The sequence below is a fragment of the Tamandua tetradactyla genome, chromosome 11, assembly GCF_023851605.1.
Source record: "Tamandua tetradactyla isolate mTamTet1 chromosome 11, mTamTet1.pri, whole genome shotgun sequence".
NCBI lineage: Eukaryota > Metazoa > Chordata > Mammalia > Pilosa > Myrmecophagidae > Tamandua > Tamandua tetradactyla.
This window is the reverse complement of record NC_135337.1, coordinates 101,681,742-101,698,169: the sequence shown is the minus strand read 5'-3', so window position 1 is coordinate 101,698,169 and position 16,428 is coordinate 101,681,742. Positions and strand designations below refer to the sequence as shown.

Below are 16,428 nucleotides of genomic sequence, written 5' to 3'. Positions count from 1 at the left end.
GACTTTGTTACAGTCAATGGAAGTGTATTACAATGTTATAGTTATCTATAGACCTTAACTTGCATTCATTGTACTTTTCCCCATATGCTTCTATTTCAACATGCTACAATATTGACATTCATTTGTTCTCCCTCATGCAAAAACATTTCTTTATTTGTTCTTTTAATCACCATCATAGTCCATTCTAAGTATTAATAAATTATATCATCTTAGTCTTTACTCTATCTATTCTTATGGTTTATATATAACCCCAGCCCAACTCTATCATACTCACAATCAGCTCCATTCAGTGTCCTTACAGTATTGTGCTACAATTAGGTAGCATTTTGCTACCCATTGCTGAATTTTTACAAGCAGTCTTGTTCCATAATCTGTATTCCTTCAGCACCAATTACCCAATTTCTACCCTATTTCTAACTCCTGAGAACATGTGTTCTTAAATTCAATTCCCCAAGTTTACTCATTAATATTAGTTCATATTAGTGAAACCACACAGTATTTTTCCTTTTGTTTCTAGCTAATTTCACTCAGCATTGTGTCCTAAAGTTTCATCCACATTGTTATATGCTTCAGGACTTTATTCTGTTTTACAGCTGCGTATTATTTCATCGTATGTATATACCACAGCTTGTTTAGGTCCCTTCATCCTTTGATGGACATTTGGGCTATTTCCATTTCTTGGCAATCATAAATAATGCTGCTATAAACATTGGGGTCCAAATGTCCATTTTGGTCCTTGCCCTCAGGTTCTCCAAAAATATACCTACTTTTGGGGTTGCTGGATCATATGGCAATTCTAAACTTAGCTTCTTGAGGAACCACCAAACTTCCAGAGCAGTTGTGCCACTTTATATTCCCATGAATAGTAGATGAGTGTGCCTCTTTCTCCACATCCTCTCTAGCACTTGCCATTTTTTGTCTTTCCTTTATTATTTATTTATTTATTTATTATATATTTATTATTTTCATAATGGCCATTCTAGTGGTTGGTTTTTATTTCAATTTCCATAATGACCAGTGAATTTGAGCATCTTTTCATGTGCCTTTTAGCATTTGTATTTCTTCTTCTGAAAAGTATTTGCTTATATCTTTTGGCCATTTTTAAATTGGGCTGTTTGTCTTTTTGCTGTTGAGTTGAGGAATCTTATTATATATTCTGGATGTTAAACTCTTATCTGTTATATGGTTTCAAAATTTTGTCTCCAATTGTGTAGGCTACCTTTTTACTTTCATGATAAAGTTCTTTGATGCACAAAAGTGCTTAATTTTGAGGGCTTCCCATTTATCTATTTCCCTCAATGCTTGAGCTTTGAGAGTAAGGTTTAGGGAACCACCTCCTATTACAAGTTTTAAAAGATATTACCCTACATTTCCTTCTAAAATATTTATGGTCTTAGATTTAATATTAAGTCCTTGATTCATTTTGAGTTAATTTCTCTATAGGGTGTGAGAAATGAATCCTCTTTCATTCTTTTACATATAGATTTCAAATTCTCCAAGTCCTTTTATTGAAGAGGCTGCTCTGTCTCAGGTAGGTTGGCTTGATGACTTTATTAAAGATCAATTGTCTATAGTTGACATTAGTCAGTATATCTCCTTTTATGCTGGCACCATGTGTTTTGACCATTGCAGGTTCATAATATGCTTTAAAAAAAGGTAGTGTGAGACATTCCACTATTTTTTCTTTCAAATAAAAGCTTTTTTAAATTGGTTATCAGGGCACTCTTACCTTCCAAATAAGTATGGTTATTAGTTTTTCTATTTCTGCAAAGTAAGTTTTTAGGATTATAATTGGTATTGCATTGAATACATAAATCAATTTTGGTAGAATTGATATCTTAACTATATTTAGTCTTCCAATCCATGAACACAATATGTGCTTTCATTTATTTAGGTCTCCCATGATTTCTTTTGACAATTTCCTATACTTTCATGTTTATAGGTATTTAGTATCCTTATTTATTTTATTTAGTCCTAAATATTTGATATTTTGGTTGCTATTGTAAATGGAATTGCATTCTTGATTTTCTCCACAGATTGCTCATTACCAGTGCATAGAAACACTACTGAGTAGGGGTGTTGGTCTTGAACCCAGGAAGAAAGATATATAACCACAGGTATAGGGGAGAAGTAAAGGGGCCACCAGGAGGCACCAGACAAGCTATACCCAGGGTCCAGAACAGGGTGCCTCAGGGCCGTCAGTGGGAGTCTATGAAAGTTCAAGCCACCCTTTGGGAGCCTTCATATTTGGGAGGACCGATGCCTACACATGATGGGGGGACAAGCTGAGAAGCTGGCCATGGAAATCCCCCCAAAACCTCTGATAATCCTGGTTTGCTGTGGCTATTCCTCCCATGTGACTCATCTAAAAATGGGAAGCAAAAGAATTGAACAAGCGAGACCTTCTGTGCAGGGCCTCGATGGGAGGGCAGCTTCTTAAAAGGTTTGTGGATATGGGGTGTGGGTGACTTGTCCCTCATTGCACGTCAAGGGGGCAGGTGTCAGGTAGAGGTCATGGGTATCCACGGAGGCTCAGAAACCATTCTAAGTAAATCTCGCCCCCAAACCCAGCTCCTCCAGGACACAGAAAGTGCCCATCAGTATAAATAATGAGAGAAGTGATTCACCGCACAGTGCCCATCACAGAAGGGGTGACGACAAACAGCCACAGTGGAAGGAATAACCAGATCACAGAACCAAAGGAGGAGAAGAGGGATCTAGGTGTGTTTGTGACATGGACATGTTTAATAATATTTAAGAGGTGAGTTGGAGCCACGGCTCCAATCACATGGAAAGGACACGCGCCCATGACCAGGCTGCTGGCCCCTTCTCCTTGGAGATAACCTCATCTTAGGAGCACCCACCCTCAGGCTGGAGAGGAGGGGCTGAGTACCCCACCCCCCAAAACGTTGGATCAGGATGGAAACCTGGCTCTTCTGGGTGCCTAAACCAACCGTTTCAAACCCACACATCACCTTCACCCAACCGAACAAACAAGTAGAGCTCTGGAGCTGCGAGGAGGACCAAGGCGGTACATGGGGCTGTGGTGCACCTTTTCCAAGCAGAGGAAAGGAAGAGACTGGAAGGACACTCCTGGGACGTGTCAAACCCACTGGCCTGCAGCCTTGGAGTGGAATTTCCATCCACATCACCTCTCAGAAAGGGGGCTCAGAAGGGAAACAGTTAGCAGGCCAGCTAGCTAGCTTGGAAATATAGATCGGTTATGGTGTGTGCACGTGTGCGTATGTGTGTTTGTGTGCACGCGTGAACCTGAGTAGGAGAACGATGTGGCAGGCATGGGCAAAACGGTAGAAATCTCCAAACGGAAAGCATCTAAAGTAGAGTCATGGGAAACCACCTCGCACTGATTTTCACCTCTTCCCGCCATAGAGAACTTGTCCAGGCTTTGAAGAATGGATTGTTGGCTGGATGGAGGAGCTCTATGAGCTTAGGGGTTTCCGAAGAGAGCCCCTGGGACAAGTGCTGCTGAGATTTCCCTGGGGCGGGTGAGTTTGGTGGTGTGGGGGGCCATCTGGAGCGACCACACCATGCGCCCCTCGGAGCGCCCATCAAGGGCTTGCAGTTGATTGGTGGAGCCCAAGCCGTGCCCAGTGGGCAGGGCCAGCCAGGAGCAGCTCGAGGGAAGGCGGCCGCCCCCAGGTCCCTCAGTCAGTCGCAGACCTCTCTCCGAAGCGGGAGCATCGCTCTGGACCTCGCGCTCCCCGTGAAAGCTGACAGCCTCCTAACCTCTCTTCCCACGGGCATCGGGTCTCCTTCTCCCCTCCTGGGAGGTGAGCCCGCCTTCCTCCTGGTTCCCCACCAACCCACCCTCCATCCCGCCACCGCCCAGCTCCGCAGAGTCCCCTCTCTGGCCCAGGAACCGGCCGCGTCGCCGCAGACACGTCGCCGCCTGCCTGAGGGATCCGCGCCCGAGCCCGCGGCCGCGGAGCCTCCTGTGGCGGGGAGCCTGCGTCCGGCCTGCAAGAGGCTTCTGGTCATCATGGCAGGCCTCCGCAACCTGGGCAACTCCTGCTACCTGAACGCCGCCCTGCAGTGCCTGACCTACACGCCGCCCCTGGCGGACTACCTGCTCTCCCCGCGGCGCTGCCGGTCCTGCCCGGGCCAGGGAGGCTGCATCGCCTGCGCCCTGAGCGCGCACGTCGCCCGGGCGCTCGGGCACCCGGGGGAGGTGATCCGGCCCGCCCCCGCGCTGTCCGGGGCCTTCCACACGCAGCGGCAGGAGGACGCCCACGAGTTTCTCATCTTCATCCTGGACGCGCCTCAGAGGGCGCGCTGCACCAGACCCGGGCCGGGGTCCGACCACCGCAGCTCCGCCGACGCCTCTCCGGTCCGTCACATCTTTGGCGGCTCCTGGCGGTCGCGCATCAAGTGTCTGCGCTGCCAGGCCGTCTCTGACACGTTCGACCCTTACCTGGACATTGCCCTTGACATCCGTGAGGCTCGGAGCGTGAGCCAAGCCTGGGAGGAGCTCGTGAGGGCCGAGGAGCTGGACGGCAAAGACACCTACCTCTGTGGCATGTGTGAAGGGAGGGGGCACATGTCCAAGGCCCTGAGCCTGCACACCTCCCCACAGACCCTGACCCTGGTCCTCAAATATTTCTCGGACTTCACTGGCCAGAAGTTCAACAACATGATCTTCTACTCTCCTTTCTCCCTCTGCCTTCCACCTTGTCTCTGGTCTCCACCGTGGCCCCAGGCCCTGTCATCACCTGCTCTCTCCAAGCTCAGATGCAGCCTGGCCACCTGCCCCAGGGGCCAGAGTCCTAACACAACGCACCCACGGACAGCAGCTTGGGCTGGGGCCTCTGCTCTTGTCCCCGCTGGGTCAGGTGAAGTGACCCAGGGACCGGCCACGTGCATGCCCGCCAAGAAGCGTGTCATTTCCCTCCACCCACGCCTTGTGCGTGACTCCGTCTTCCACCTTCCATCCCTGGGAAACCGCAGCGTGCACCGCACCGCTACCTCCTGTGTCCCAGGATGTCTCTCCAACGTCCCGGAAGTCTCTGTCTTAAGAAGTTGTGAGTATGCCATGACCTGTCAACACCGTTTTGTCGATAATCCATGAGTATAGTGTCCTTGTTTGTGAAAAGTTTATCTTTTCAATTGTAATGGTTGATCAATATACCTCTGACTATGAACACTGAGAATAAAAGGTAATCAGCAATGGAATGGAAATTACATTATACTTTCCAAAATAGAAAGGTAGGAAAGTTAAATATATGGTATTTGAACATCCCACAAAAATAAGTAGATGAAAAAAAAGAGAATAGGTTTATGTACGTGTGTAAAATGTGTAACATGCAAAAAGTAATAAAGAAGGAATAAAACTGAATAGTTCAGCTATTGTATTAAATACCAGAAGGTTATTATTCTTTCATTAAAGACGGAGGTAGATTATGGTTTCTAAGAGTGCATGTATAGCTTTTTAATTTTCAAATAAAAAAGAATAACAAAAAGATAAAGAAAGATTGGAAATAAGGGTCAGAGAGATAGCAAAGCAAAAAACCCAAAACAAAACCCACAGTGTTTGAAATGGTAACATCAGACAAGGTCGAGTTTGAAGCTAAAGCATAAAACATGTTAGCAGAAATGTGAAATAATGTTTAGAGGCACTATTTATGAATAATCTATCCATGTTAGACACTGCACTCCCCCCCCAAGAAAAAGAACAACAGATGAACAATGTAGGACCAAACAGTGTAGCAGGTAATGCAAATGCTATTTCAAATACAAACAAGCTTCATCAGTATATCATTCGAGCGGGGCAGTTTTAGGTACTTGTCTTAGCTTTGCACAACTGGTAGATCAAAATGTGACAATGTTTCTGGTCACTAGTGCTGCTTGCTGCATGCTTCCTTCAGCTGCTCCAGGTTTAGACAGGACCATGAGACTGTCTCAGTCTGGTATTCCCAACTGCAGCGTGTCAATTGACTGCCATTTTTTCAGATAACTAATAAGATACACATTTTGAAATAACCTTTCAATAAAGAAAATTAAAATAAAAATTATGCAATATCTTGACATTTAACCTATGGGCTACAGTCATAGCTGTATTCGAAGGGAAAGGGTTTGCTTAAATTCTATTATTAAATTGCACAGCTTAATACAAAGAAATGAAGAATATACCATAAAAAATTAATGCAAAGCAGAATAAGCCAAAAGAAAATTATAAGTGAAAATTAATAAAGATATAATTTAAAACTACTGATGTAGAAAATAGTAGAAAGGATAAATAGATTTTAGGAAATTTCTTTGAAACTACGAATAAGGAGAAACTTGTGAGCTGCATCAAGGGAAAAAGGAAAAGAAATATAACCGAGATAAGGCATATAAAAAAAGAGATAAGAAACAAAGGCTAAACTCTATTGGGCAAATGGAAATACTAGCAGTCAGTGTGAGGGAGGGGTAAGGGGTATGGTTCTTTTCCTGAATTAATGCAAATGTTCTAAGAAATGATCATGGTGATGATATTGTGAGTTTTTATTATATAACAAAATAGAATGATCATATGGCAAGAATGTTTGTGTTTGTATGTTGCTATGTTTAAAAAAATCAAAAAATTAAAAAAATTGTTGATTCTTTGAGAAATAAGTGATATGAACACAAAAAAAGGTAAATCTAGGAGACTATTCAATTCAATGGCATCAAATTTCAAACTTAGAGGAAGTAGGAGATTTTTCAGCAAGATAAATTCAGCAACACTCCCTCTAAGAAAAGTGTGAAACATCCAAATATCATATAAAAGAATTGAAAGGCAGTTTAACACGCACCATTATAAATGACCACAGAACTGTATGGCTTTCCAGTTGAACTTTATCATGCCTTTACTGAACAAATTATTCCAATGTTAATAGACCTTCCAGGTCATCAGACATGCCTTCAGCCTTTGTGGTGTGTTGGAGGTACCCACTGCCTCTCAAGAGTGGCTAGGCCTGGGGGCCACCCCAGAGATTTCTGTAGGATGTGTGCTTCGGACATGTGGCCTGGCATCTGGTTTTCTAAATTCCTTACATTCTTCTAATGTGCGGCTAAGGTTGAAAATCAAGTTTGTTTTAGGCAAACTTGGAAAAAGAATAGAAAGTCATTTTTTCAAACCTGCATTCTTTCAACCCTAAAATCTGACTTTAAAAAATAGTACCAGAGAGGACATGACCCAGAGGGAAGAGCATGGCCCTGGCACCATGAGATCAACAATGCCTTCCTCAGCAAAAGGGGGAAAGTGTAACAAATAATTTAAAAAATAGTACCAGAGAGGACATGACCCAGAGGGAAGAGCATGGCCCTGGCACCATGAGATCAACAATGCCTTCCTCAGCAAAAGGGGGAAAGTGTAACAAATAAGGTGTCAGTGGCCGAGAAACTTCAAATAGAGTCGAGAAGCTACTCTGGAGGCCTTATGCAAGCTTCAAGTAGATATTGCTCATTTCCATGGTTTACTAAATCTCAACCAGCAGCACTCCTGTAAACCCTAAGCCACACCCAGGGCTCCATCAGAGACTCTATGAAAGTTTTCATGCACTGTTTATTTTTCTGAAACCTAAAACCTCCAGATGGTTCCCAGACTGGATGAGACCTGAAAGCTGGAGTTCCCAGTCTCTCCAAGAGCTTCAGTCAGCTCCATCCCCCAACCCCATTATATTGACACCCCTTTTCATCATGAAGAAGTTAGAATGGTCATTTCCTGAATGTCCCTAAAGGGTGGAGAAGGAGCAAAAGAGAAGAAGTTACAATAACAACTTAATAAATGAGTCTGATTGCAGAATCATGACTGAATTTCTTTTAGTCTCCAGTGTTTTGCAGCAGCTAGAAGGAAAACCTGAAATGGTGGAACTGTAACCCACACCAAACCTTGAAATTTGTTCTATAGCTACTTATTAAAATGTACTTTGAAATGTATTGCTTTTTTGTATACATCTTATATTTCACAGTAAATAAATAGTACCAAAGAGAAAACTATAGATCTTTCTCACTGTAATAATTGCATATATTCTGATTAAATATCTAAAATAGAATATTGCAACATATCAGAAGTAATGCAATGAAGCTAAGCAGGGTTTACTTCAGGATGCAAGGATAACACAACATCAGGAAATTTAACACATGATTCACTACATCAGTAACTTAAAAAAGGAACTCATATGACCACAGTAGTAGACACAGACCAAAATTCATTGGTTTCTTCCAATCCCTCAAATAAAACTCTAAGTAGTATGTAAATTGAAGGAAAACTATTTAACTATAAGGAGTGTTTATTAAAAGCCAATATGAACTTTGTCTGAATGCCAAAAAATTAAAACAATTTTAGTCAGAACCGAGATTTAGGCAGCAATGCTCCAGTCAGCATTATTATTTAACATGGTTGTGAGATGTTTCAGCAAATGAAATAGTTTAACAGAAAGTGAAATAAATGACATTAACGTCAGCAAAGAAGAGATAAAATTATATAATTAGGTATCTAGAAAATTTTGAAGATGTGCAAAACTACTAGAATAACTGACAGAATTGTATAAGTTGAATGAATTTGGTATGAAGTGTCTTTTTTCTGATTTTGTAATAAGCACACAAAACTGGAAATTAAGAAAACAATCTAGCTAAAAGAATAATAAAGAATAAAATTTGGGAGAATAAGCTTAACAAGGAAGGTAAAGAATCTTTATGGAGAAAACTATAAACTTCATTGAAAAGTACAAAAAAGATATCTAAATAAGTGTTCATAGATAGGAAGATTTAACAATAAAATTTCAAGTGTCTTAAAATTCAATATGCAAGTAAAATACAATTATATTAGAATACTGTGCTGGTTTGGAAGGATGTATGTCCCCTAGAAAAGCCATGCTTTAATCAAAATCCCATTTTGTAAAGGCAGAATAACTCCTATTCAAAACTGTATGTTTGAATCTGTAATTAGATAATCTCCCTGGAGATGTAACCCAATCAAGAGTGGTTGTTAAGCTGGATTAGGTGGCGACATGTCTCTGTCAATTTGAGTGGGTCTTGATTAGTTTCTGGAGTCCTATAGCAGAGGAAACATTTTGGTGAATGAATTAGATTCTGAAAGAGCAGAAGGACATTAGCCATGAGAAGTAGAGTGTCCACCAGCCAAAGACCTTTGGAAATGAAAAAGTAAAACACCTCCTGGGGAGCATCATGAAAAGAAGCCATGAGAGAAAGTTAGCAGATGATGCCGTATTCTCCACATGCCCTTCCAGATGAGCAAGAGGCCCTGACTGTGTTCACCATGTGCCTTTCCATGTGAGAGAGGAACCATGAACTTCATTGGCCTTCTGGAACCAAGGCATCTTTTCCTGCATGCCTTTGATTGGCATTTCTATAGACTCGCTTTAATTGGGACACATTCTCAGTCTTAAAACTGTAAACTAGCAACTCATTAAATTCCCCTTTTTAAAAGCCATTGTATTTCTGGTATATTGCATTCTGGCAGTTAGCAAACTAGAACAAATACTAACTATATATTTTGTTAAGTTGAATAAGGGGTCTTAAAGTTCATGTGGAAGAATAAACGCACAAAGATAGCTAAAAATGACAGGATAAAAAAGAACAGTGAAGGGAAATTTGTTTTATTTCAGAACATGCGCAGAAGCCACTATGCTTCGATCAATATGTTATTGGTATGAGAAAATAATCAGTGAAAATGAATGCAGAAATAAATTATATGCATGAGTATTTCATAAGGCCTGATCTATCAAATTAAGAGACGAAAGGATGATAATTGACTAAATATCTGGTAGGTGGTGAAAATGAATGATACAGTTAACAACTAGAATGATAAAAATATTCCAAGACTCTAGGAGACTCCACGTGCAATCTAGGAGTGGGAGAGCCTTAAATGGGTACCTAACACTTTAAAATGGAGGTGGACAGCTAAGTCAGCCACATGCTGATGAGATGAGAGGTGACATAGGCCACTTATTGGGATTGAGTCCTGCTCAGGGCAACACTGGCATGTGAGCCCTTTGTGAGCGAGTTCTGGAGGGGCTGGTTAAGGTCTCCCCAGATGGAATGAGCGTGTGCCTTAGCCCAGGAGGGCTGGATCCCTGTAAGCAGGGAAAATGGACATGGGAGTCACCTTGGGAAGCAGCCGAGGCTGGAGTCAGTGGACTTGGAGAAGGAAGTGGCACCAGGTCCATTGCCATGCAGTGGGAAAACCAGAGAACTGCAAATAGCACCAGCCAGACAGGTACTGACCCTGGGGGAGGCATGCCTTCTGGTCCTCAGACCATGAACCCTAAATTCCCACCACTTAAGCCTTCCACCATGTGGAGCTGCCAGTCAATAAATAAATGATGGGTCTGGGGAGGGTACCCAACATCCGTATAACAGATGTAGAGTTACTTAACATGTACAAAGTGCTCTTACAAATTGAGGAGAAACATGAAAGAATCCAAAGTGATCAAAGTGTATATGCTGATAATTCCAAGTACAAATAACTCCATTTGGCACCCCCAGAAGAAAAATTTCAGCTCAAGTTCACTGGTAAATCATGGAAATGAACATTCAATTAATAACAGTGAAATAGCCCTCCATATTCACACAGCAGTAAAAAATCAATAAAATGATCTATAGCTTTTGCTGGTGGAAACTTGGGGAAAAACGACTCATATTTTTATAGTGACAAGGTTAACTGTTCATCTATTTTTGGAAAGCAATCTAATAACTTCTCTTAAAATAATATAGAGCTTTTGACTCAGAAATTTCAGTCCTGGGAAAGTTTTCTCTTAAAACTACTGCAGTATATAAGAAACTGTGCAAATTGATACTTATTATAGTATTGTTGATAGTAGCGAAATTGAGAAAGAAATGCAATGCCCTTCAAAAGACAGCATTAGGTGCATACCTGATTAATACTTAATTTGGAAAACTATCCATGAGGTAATTTTCAGTAACAAAATGAAGGGGGAAAAGACAAAAAGAAGAGGGGAAAAACAAAGAGGGGGAAATTCAATTATTATAAAATGGACAATGACTCCTTTCCAATAAAACACAACTGTATGTGAGTTTGTGTGTGCACTAATTAATGTGCATGTAAACTGTCATTTATATGTATAGGACTAAGGCAAATACATAGAATTAAGTGTCATTGCAGTAAATTAAGTGTATATTAGATTAAACATATGTTTATGTGTATGTATCCAGAACAAAGTGAGTGTGTGACTGAGGACATATATATGACTAAGTGTGTGTGTATTTGGGGTTGATACAGTTAATGTAACAAGTGAGTGCCATGCATGTCTTTACCTGTACCAGTAGGTGTAGGGAGGCACAGATTCATGCAGGGCTAGTAATATGTGAGATTATTGGTGTATTTGATGTGTGAACATGTGCTGTGTGGCCCGAGTGGAGAGTGGGACTCCAGACGAAGCTGAGGTGCAGTGAGTTTAGGGTCGTGGTTGTGCTTGTGGATGCAGTGGAGTTAACGATGTCTGTGTGGGGTTGGGGACCTGGAAATGGATAGGAGTAGGGACAAAATCTGGATACAAATTTGGATCTAAATATGGATTTGGGTGAGATCAGGATCTATTTTCCATGAATTATGAATAACAATTTATAGATGTGGCTCCATAGTATTATAATAAAGATTCTGTGACTAGGATCATGAATTGGAATTTTTACCTGTACTTGCAAAAGATTTTAATTTTTTAAATTTATTTTTATTTTTAATTAGAGAATTTATAGGTTTCCAGGAAAACCATGCCCACATAGGCTGCCCTGTTTGTGCGGCACTTTGTGTTACAGCTGATGAAGGAGTATTGTTGCGATGGCACTGTTACAGGTGTGTGGTTTACATCGGGTTTCACTGTTGTGTTGCATGGTTCTTTGGTTTTGGTTTTAATTTGTAGTCTGGTAGCATATATACAACCCAAATTGTCCCCTTTTAATCACATTCAAATATGCAGTACAGCAGAGTGAGTTTCTTGTAGGGCTATGCTGTCAGCACCACCAGAGCCTGCCTGGGGTTTGATTCCTGCTGAAGCCAATGTGTAATTATGTCAGTCTAATTGGGTACAGGCATACAGAAATGGATCTGTGCTTTGGATTATGGAATTATGCAGATTTTTCCCTTTATATAATTTTTAATCAATAGTAGTTTGTAAATAGATCCATGTAGAATTTCTTGCATGGCCTTATATAAATTTCCATCTATCTGTAGGCATATCCACATGACTGTTTCTGCAACAAATTATATAAAAGCATCTTTTTCTTCATAAGGGATTATGTACATGAAAGGTTTTTGCATTGTGCTGAGATTATGTATATATAATCATGTCTTCATAGGGTGAGGCACATTTTCATTTCTCCAATTCTGTATCAGATTATGAATGGATTACTTGTCTGTACCAAATCATGTATATTGACCTATACTTATAGAACACTAGTAAATGAATAGTTTCTAAATAAGAACTTGTAAATGTCTGTTTAATAGTATAAAATGCTACTATACAAGTAGCTACATCTCTTCAGGGACACATAAGTGTATGTTTATAGGTTTTGGAAATCAGTTAGGATCTATAATGCTATATGTTTGGGAATATGAAAGTGCTGTCTCATCCTGGTAGTGCTTGCATTTGCTCCTTTAGGGGATCATGAAAATGATTTCTCTATTGGTATAGAATAATGTAAATACAGCCATAGCTTCTGGGATTATGACAATGCACATCAATGGCACTGTGTGGGACAGCAAGCATGTTCCTGGCTCTGGAACATGTTTAAAATTAGGCAAATGGACATGTGTGTTTAGATGTGCAGGATTGCACATCCATGTTTGTACCTGTGTGGGAAAATGTAGGTGCATCTAAGTATGCATGATAGCTGTTGCCCCCAAGAACGTGCAAGCATATTGATATCTGCGTGCAGCTACACACATGTCAGACAGGTCAGTTTCTCTCTCTGGTTCTAACACTTTGAAGATGAGGTAAATCTCTGCATCAAATATTTATGAAGCTCCATGTTTATTTTATCTTTGGTGTTGTGTAAACATACCTTCATAAGGGTTTGTAAAACTATTTTAATCTAAATTATGGACTTAGATACATTTTTTTCCTTGAAATGTCTTTACTTTGAATTCATTTTAGATGCAGACTCTAGATGGGTGCCTGTGGCCATACAGCAATGTGGACAATATTCACATCTGTGTGGAAACATAAGCAGATTTCTGTATTTGTAAGCATTATTGGATATCCTGAAATTATAAATATGTGACATATATGTAACATGCATATGCTATGAAAAGTGTCTCATGTGACTGTGGATATGCAGAGTCCAAAATCTGCAGGGCAGGCTATGGAGCCAACGATTCTGATGGAAGGTCTGGATGAACTCCACAGGAAAGGCTCACCAGCTAAAGCAGGAAGAGAGCCTGTCTCTTCTGAATCCTCCTTAAAAGGCTTCCAGTGTTTAGATTAAGCATCACTCATTGCAGAAGACCCTCCCCTTGGCTGATTACAAATGGAATCAGCTGTGGATGCAGCTGATATGATCATGATTCAAGTCCATGAAATGTCCTCATTGCAACAGACAGGCCAGCATTTGCCCAACCAGACAAACAGGTACCACCACTTGGCCAACCTGACACATGAACCTGACTATGACACTTCCTAATCAAAAACTACATGAAATGTTCCCACCCCCACCATGGTCTGCATGTTTCTGCTCATAGACTTCCTTCCTGAACTGCACAGCTGGCAGAAGTGTTGTCCTCAACAACACCAGTTGTCTGACTGTCAAATGACCATTCCAGTCTTCTGTTCCTTGGCTTCCTATGCGTGCCTCTCTGGAACTCTCCTGCACAGGTCTGTCCACTTCCTTTGCCCTATCACCTGAGGAGTGACCGCAGGCAGCAGGGACTGTTAGATGCTTATGGGTGGGGACGTGCGTGGACACTGGGGCTGGAGGGGCACTGCCCATGGCTCATCTTTCATGTGCTCACACTGGTCTGCCCCGTGCCCTGGGGAGTTGCACACATCTCATGAATGGAAAATTCAGTCCATCGCCTGTGGCCCTAATTACAGCCTTACTGACAGATGGAAGTTGTTAAGAGCACATGGTGGAGAGAACTATCTTTAAGATTAATGCTTTAATCTCTTGCTGGCAAAGCTCTTGCCATCCTATAAAACTGCTCAGAGATTATATGCAATTTGCCTCTATTTTCTCTTCTGTGTTAATTTTTTCCCTTTATATTTTAGATACTTAAATTCAATGGAAAGGATTTTTGTGCATGAGATTGGATTGGAATCCACTGTAATTTTTTCCACATAGATGATTAATTATTTCAGAGTCGACTGAATATTCTGTCATGTCCTCCATGGTATGCAATGCACCTCAAATACTTACCAACTTCCCATGGACATGTGGCTTTGTTTCTGGCTTCATGGTTGTGTGAGTGTCAGTTTGTCTGTCTGTGCTGGGATCACTCTCTGTAGCTTTAATTCTGATGGCCATGCCCCCACTTTACTTTGCAAGTTTCTTGAAAAATGCTATTGATATCTAGATGGGAATGGCTTTAAATCTATAGATTAATGTGGGGAGAACTGACATTGTTATGATATTGAAACTTTTTATCCATAAACATGGGATAGAAAGAAGGCTAACTACATTATTCAGTAGAATTTAGTACATTTCTATACAGGTCTTGCACATTCCTTTAACTTATTCTTAATTTATGGGGGTGTATGAGTGAATTTAGTTTCTTTACTCTATGTATGTGTATACACCTACATACATGCAAATGCCATATATATATGTGTGTGTGTGTGTGTGTGTGTGTGTGTGTACTGCTATTGTAAATGACATTTTAAAATCACAGCTTTAAATCATGTGGTCTATAGAATTTGCAATGAATTTTTGTGTATTGATCTTATTTGAACATTGATTAGTTGTGGTTTTCTATGTAAACAGTCATAGTTTCTAAATAATGATAGCTTAGTTTCTGTCTTACTAAATTTTCCCTTACACCTTTATTTTAAAATCTACATATTTGTTTATTTACCAGTCTGTTTGCTTGACTGTTTTAAGTGGATGTGCATGTATGTCAGTATGACTTTTTGCCTTAAGTGGGACATATAAGAAATCTTTGAATAGAAGTGGTGATAATGGTACCCTTATCTTGTTTTTATTTTAAACTGATCAGTAATATTTAATCTTTAAGTAGGATATTTGAAATAGGGTTCTTTTGTTGTAGAAACACTTTAAACACTTCATAGGTGTAAATTTCCTCTCTCTCACATTGCACATTTCAGGAATTGGATGAGACACTGCTCCATGTCTTCTTCACTCAGACTGATGGGGCAGCTTCCACCTGGACACTGGTCTCAAGAAGAGGGAAAGGAGAGTGTCAAAATGTGGTGGACATTAAAATTTCCATCCATAAATAACATATATTTCTTATGCTCACACTTGACTTGTCAAAGGAAATCAAGTGGCTAAGAATGACATCAATAGTGCTGGATGCCTTTGCAAACTCTGAGAACAACACAATCCAATGGAGTCATCTTCCTTCTCTGGCTCATACAAAATCCACTCACCAGTTCCCCATGAAAAACAACCCAAAATTCTGTAGTCATTGGATGAGGCTCAAAGTTCAGGACCTTATGGGATATGGGTCTTCCCTCACAATTCTGACATCTTATGTGCTGATATCAGGGGCCCTTTCTCTGGGGAGGGAAACGTCCCTTGTTTGGGTTGAGTTTGCACTGCCCTCCATATCTATTGTCCCCTAAGGCTCTTGGCTCTGTCCTTTGGGAGGCTCTTGCTTTCCCATGGTTCTTCTTGACCACACCTCAAGAGCCCTGAGAAATAAGCCTTCCTGGAGACTGATGTCTTTCTGTGTCAGCCTCCTGCCCATGGGGAGTTGTTTCAAGCAGTGGTCAGTCAGTCTCTCTTAGTCCAGGTTGTTGGCTCTTGTATCAGTCAGCACTCCCCACAAGATATTTATAGTAAGAGATTTATTATCACACTAGCCCCTGTGACTGTGGGGATTCCATTAGGCAGGCCACAACCTGGAGACTTCCATGAAGGTGAAGGTGTGTTCCCCTCAGTGAAGGAGAAGCTGGCTGGCTGAAGGAGAGGCAGAGAGTCTTCTTTATGACATCTGAAGTTCTCAATTCTAGCTTTCAGATCTCAGACTGATTGGATGAGAACTGTTGCATAGCTGAGGGCAATCCCTTTGTTCATTATAGATGCAATCAACCATAGATGCAATCAACTGACCAATGATGTAAATCCATCTGCAAAATGCCCTCACAGTAACAATCAGGCCTGTGCTCATGCGAGCAAATGACCAACACCACCACCTGGGCCAGCTGATATGTGGACCTAAATCACAGGCTCATTGATGATGAAATTCTAAAAGCTGGGTTGGTTTTTATCTTTGTGATACTAGTTGGCCCACAT

General features: G+C 41.1%; 1 long non-coding RNA gene across 2 annotated transcripts in view; it reads left to right on the top strand.

The window, feature by feature from the left end:
* LOC143650887 (uncharacterized) overlaps positions 1-15,845 on the top strand; it is a 40,628-nt gene extending 24,783 nt beyond the window's left edge. The window contains exons 3-4 of one of the 2 annotated variants that reach the window (XR_013159719.1): positions 14,223-14,344; positions 15,276-15,845. This is a non-coding gene — a long non-coding RNA (uncharacterized LOC143650887). Of the gene's footprint in view, positions 1-1,483; positions 1,532-2,036; positions 2,432-14,222; positions 14,345-15,275 lie in introns of those variants that run through there. The other variant, XR_013159718.1, reaches the window with a different exon arrangement.
* Positions 15,846-16,428: the final 583 nt, after the last annotated feature.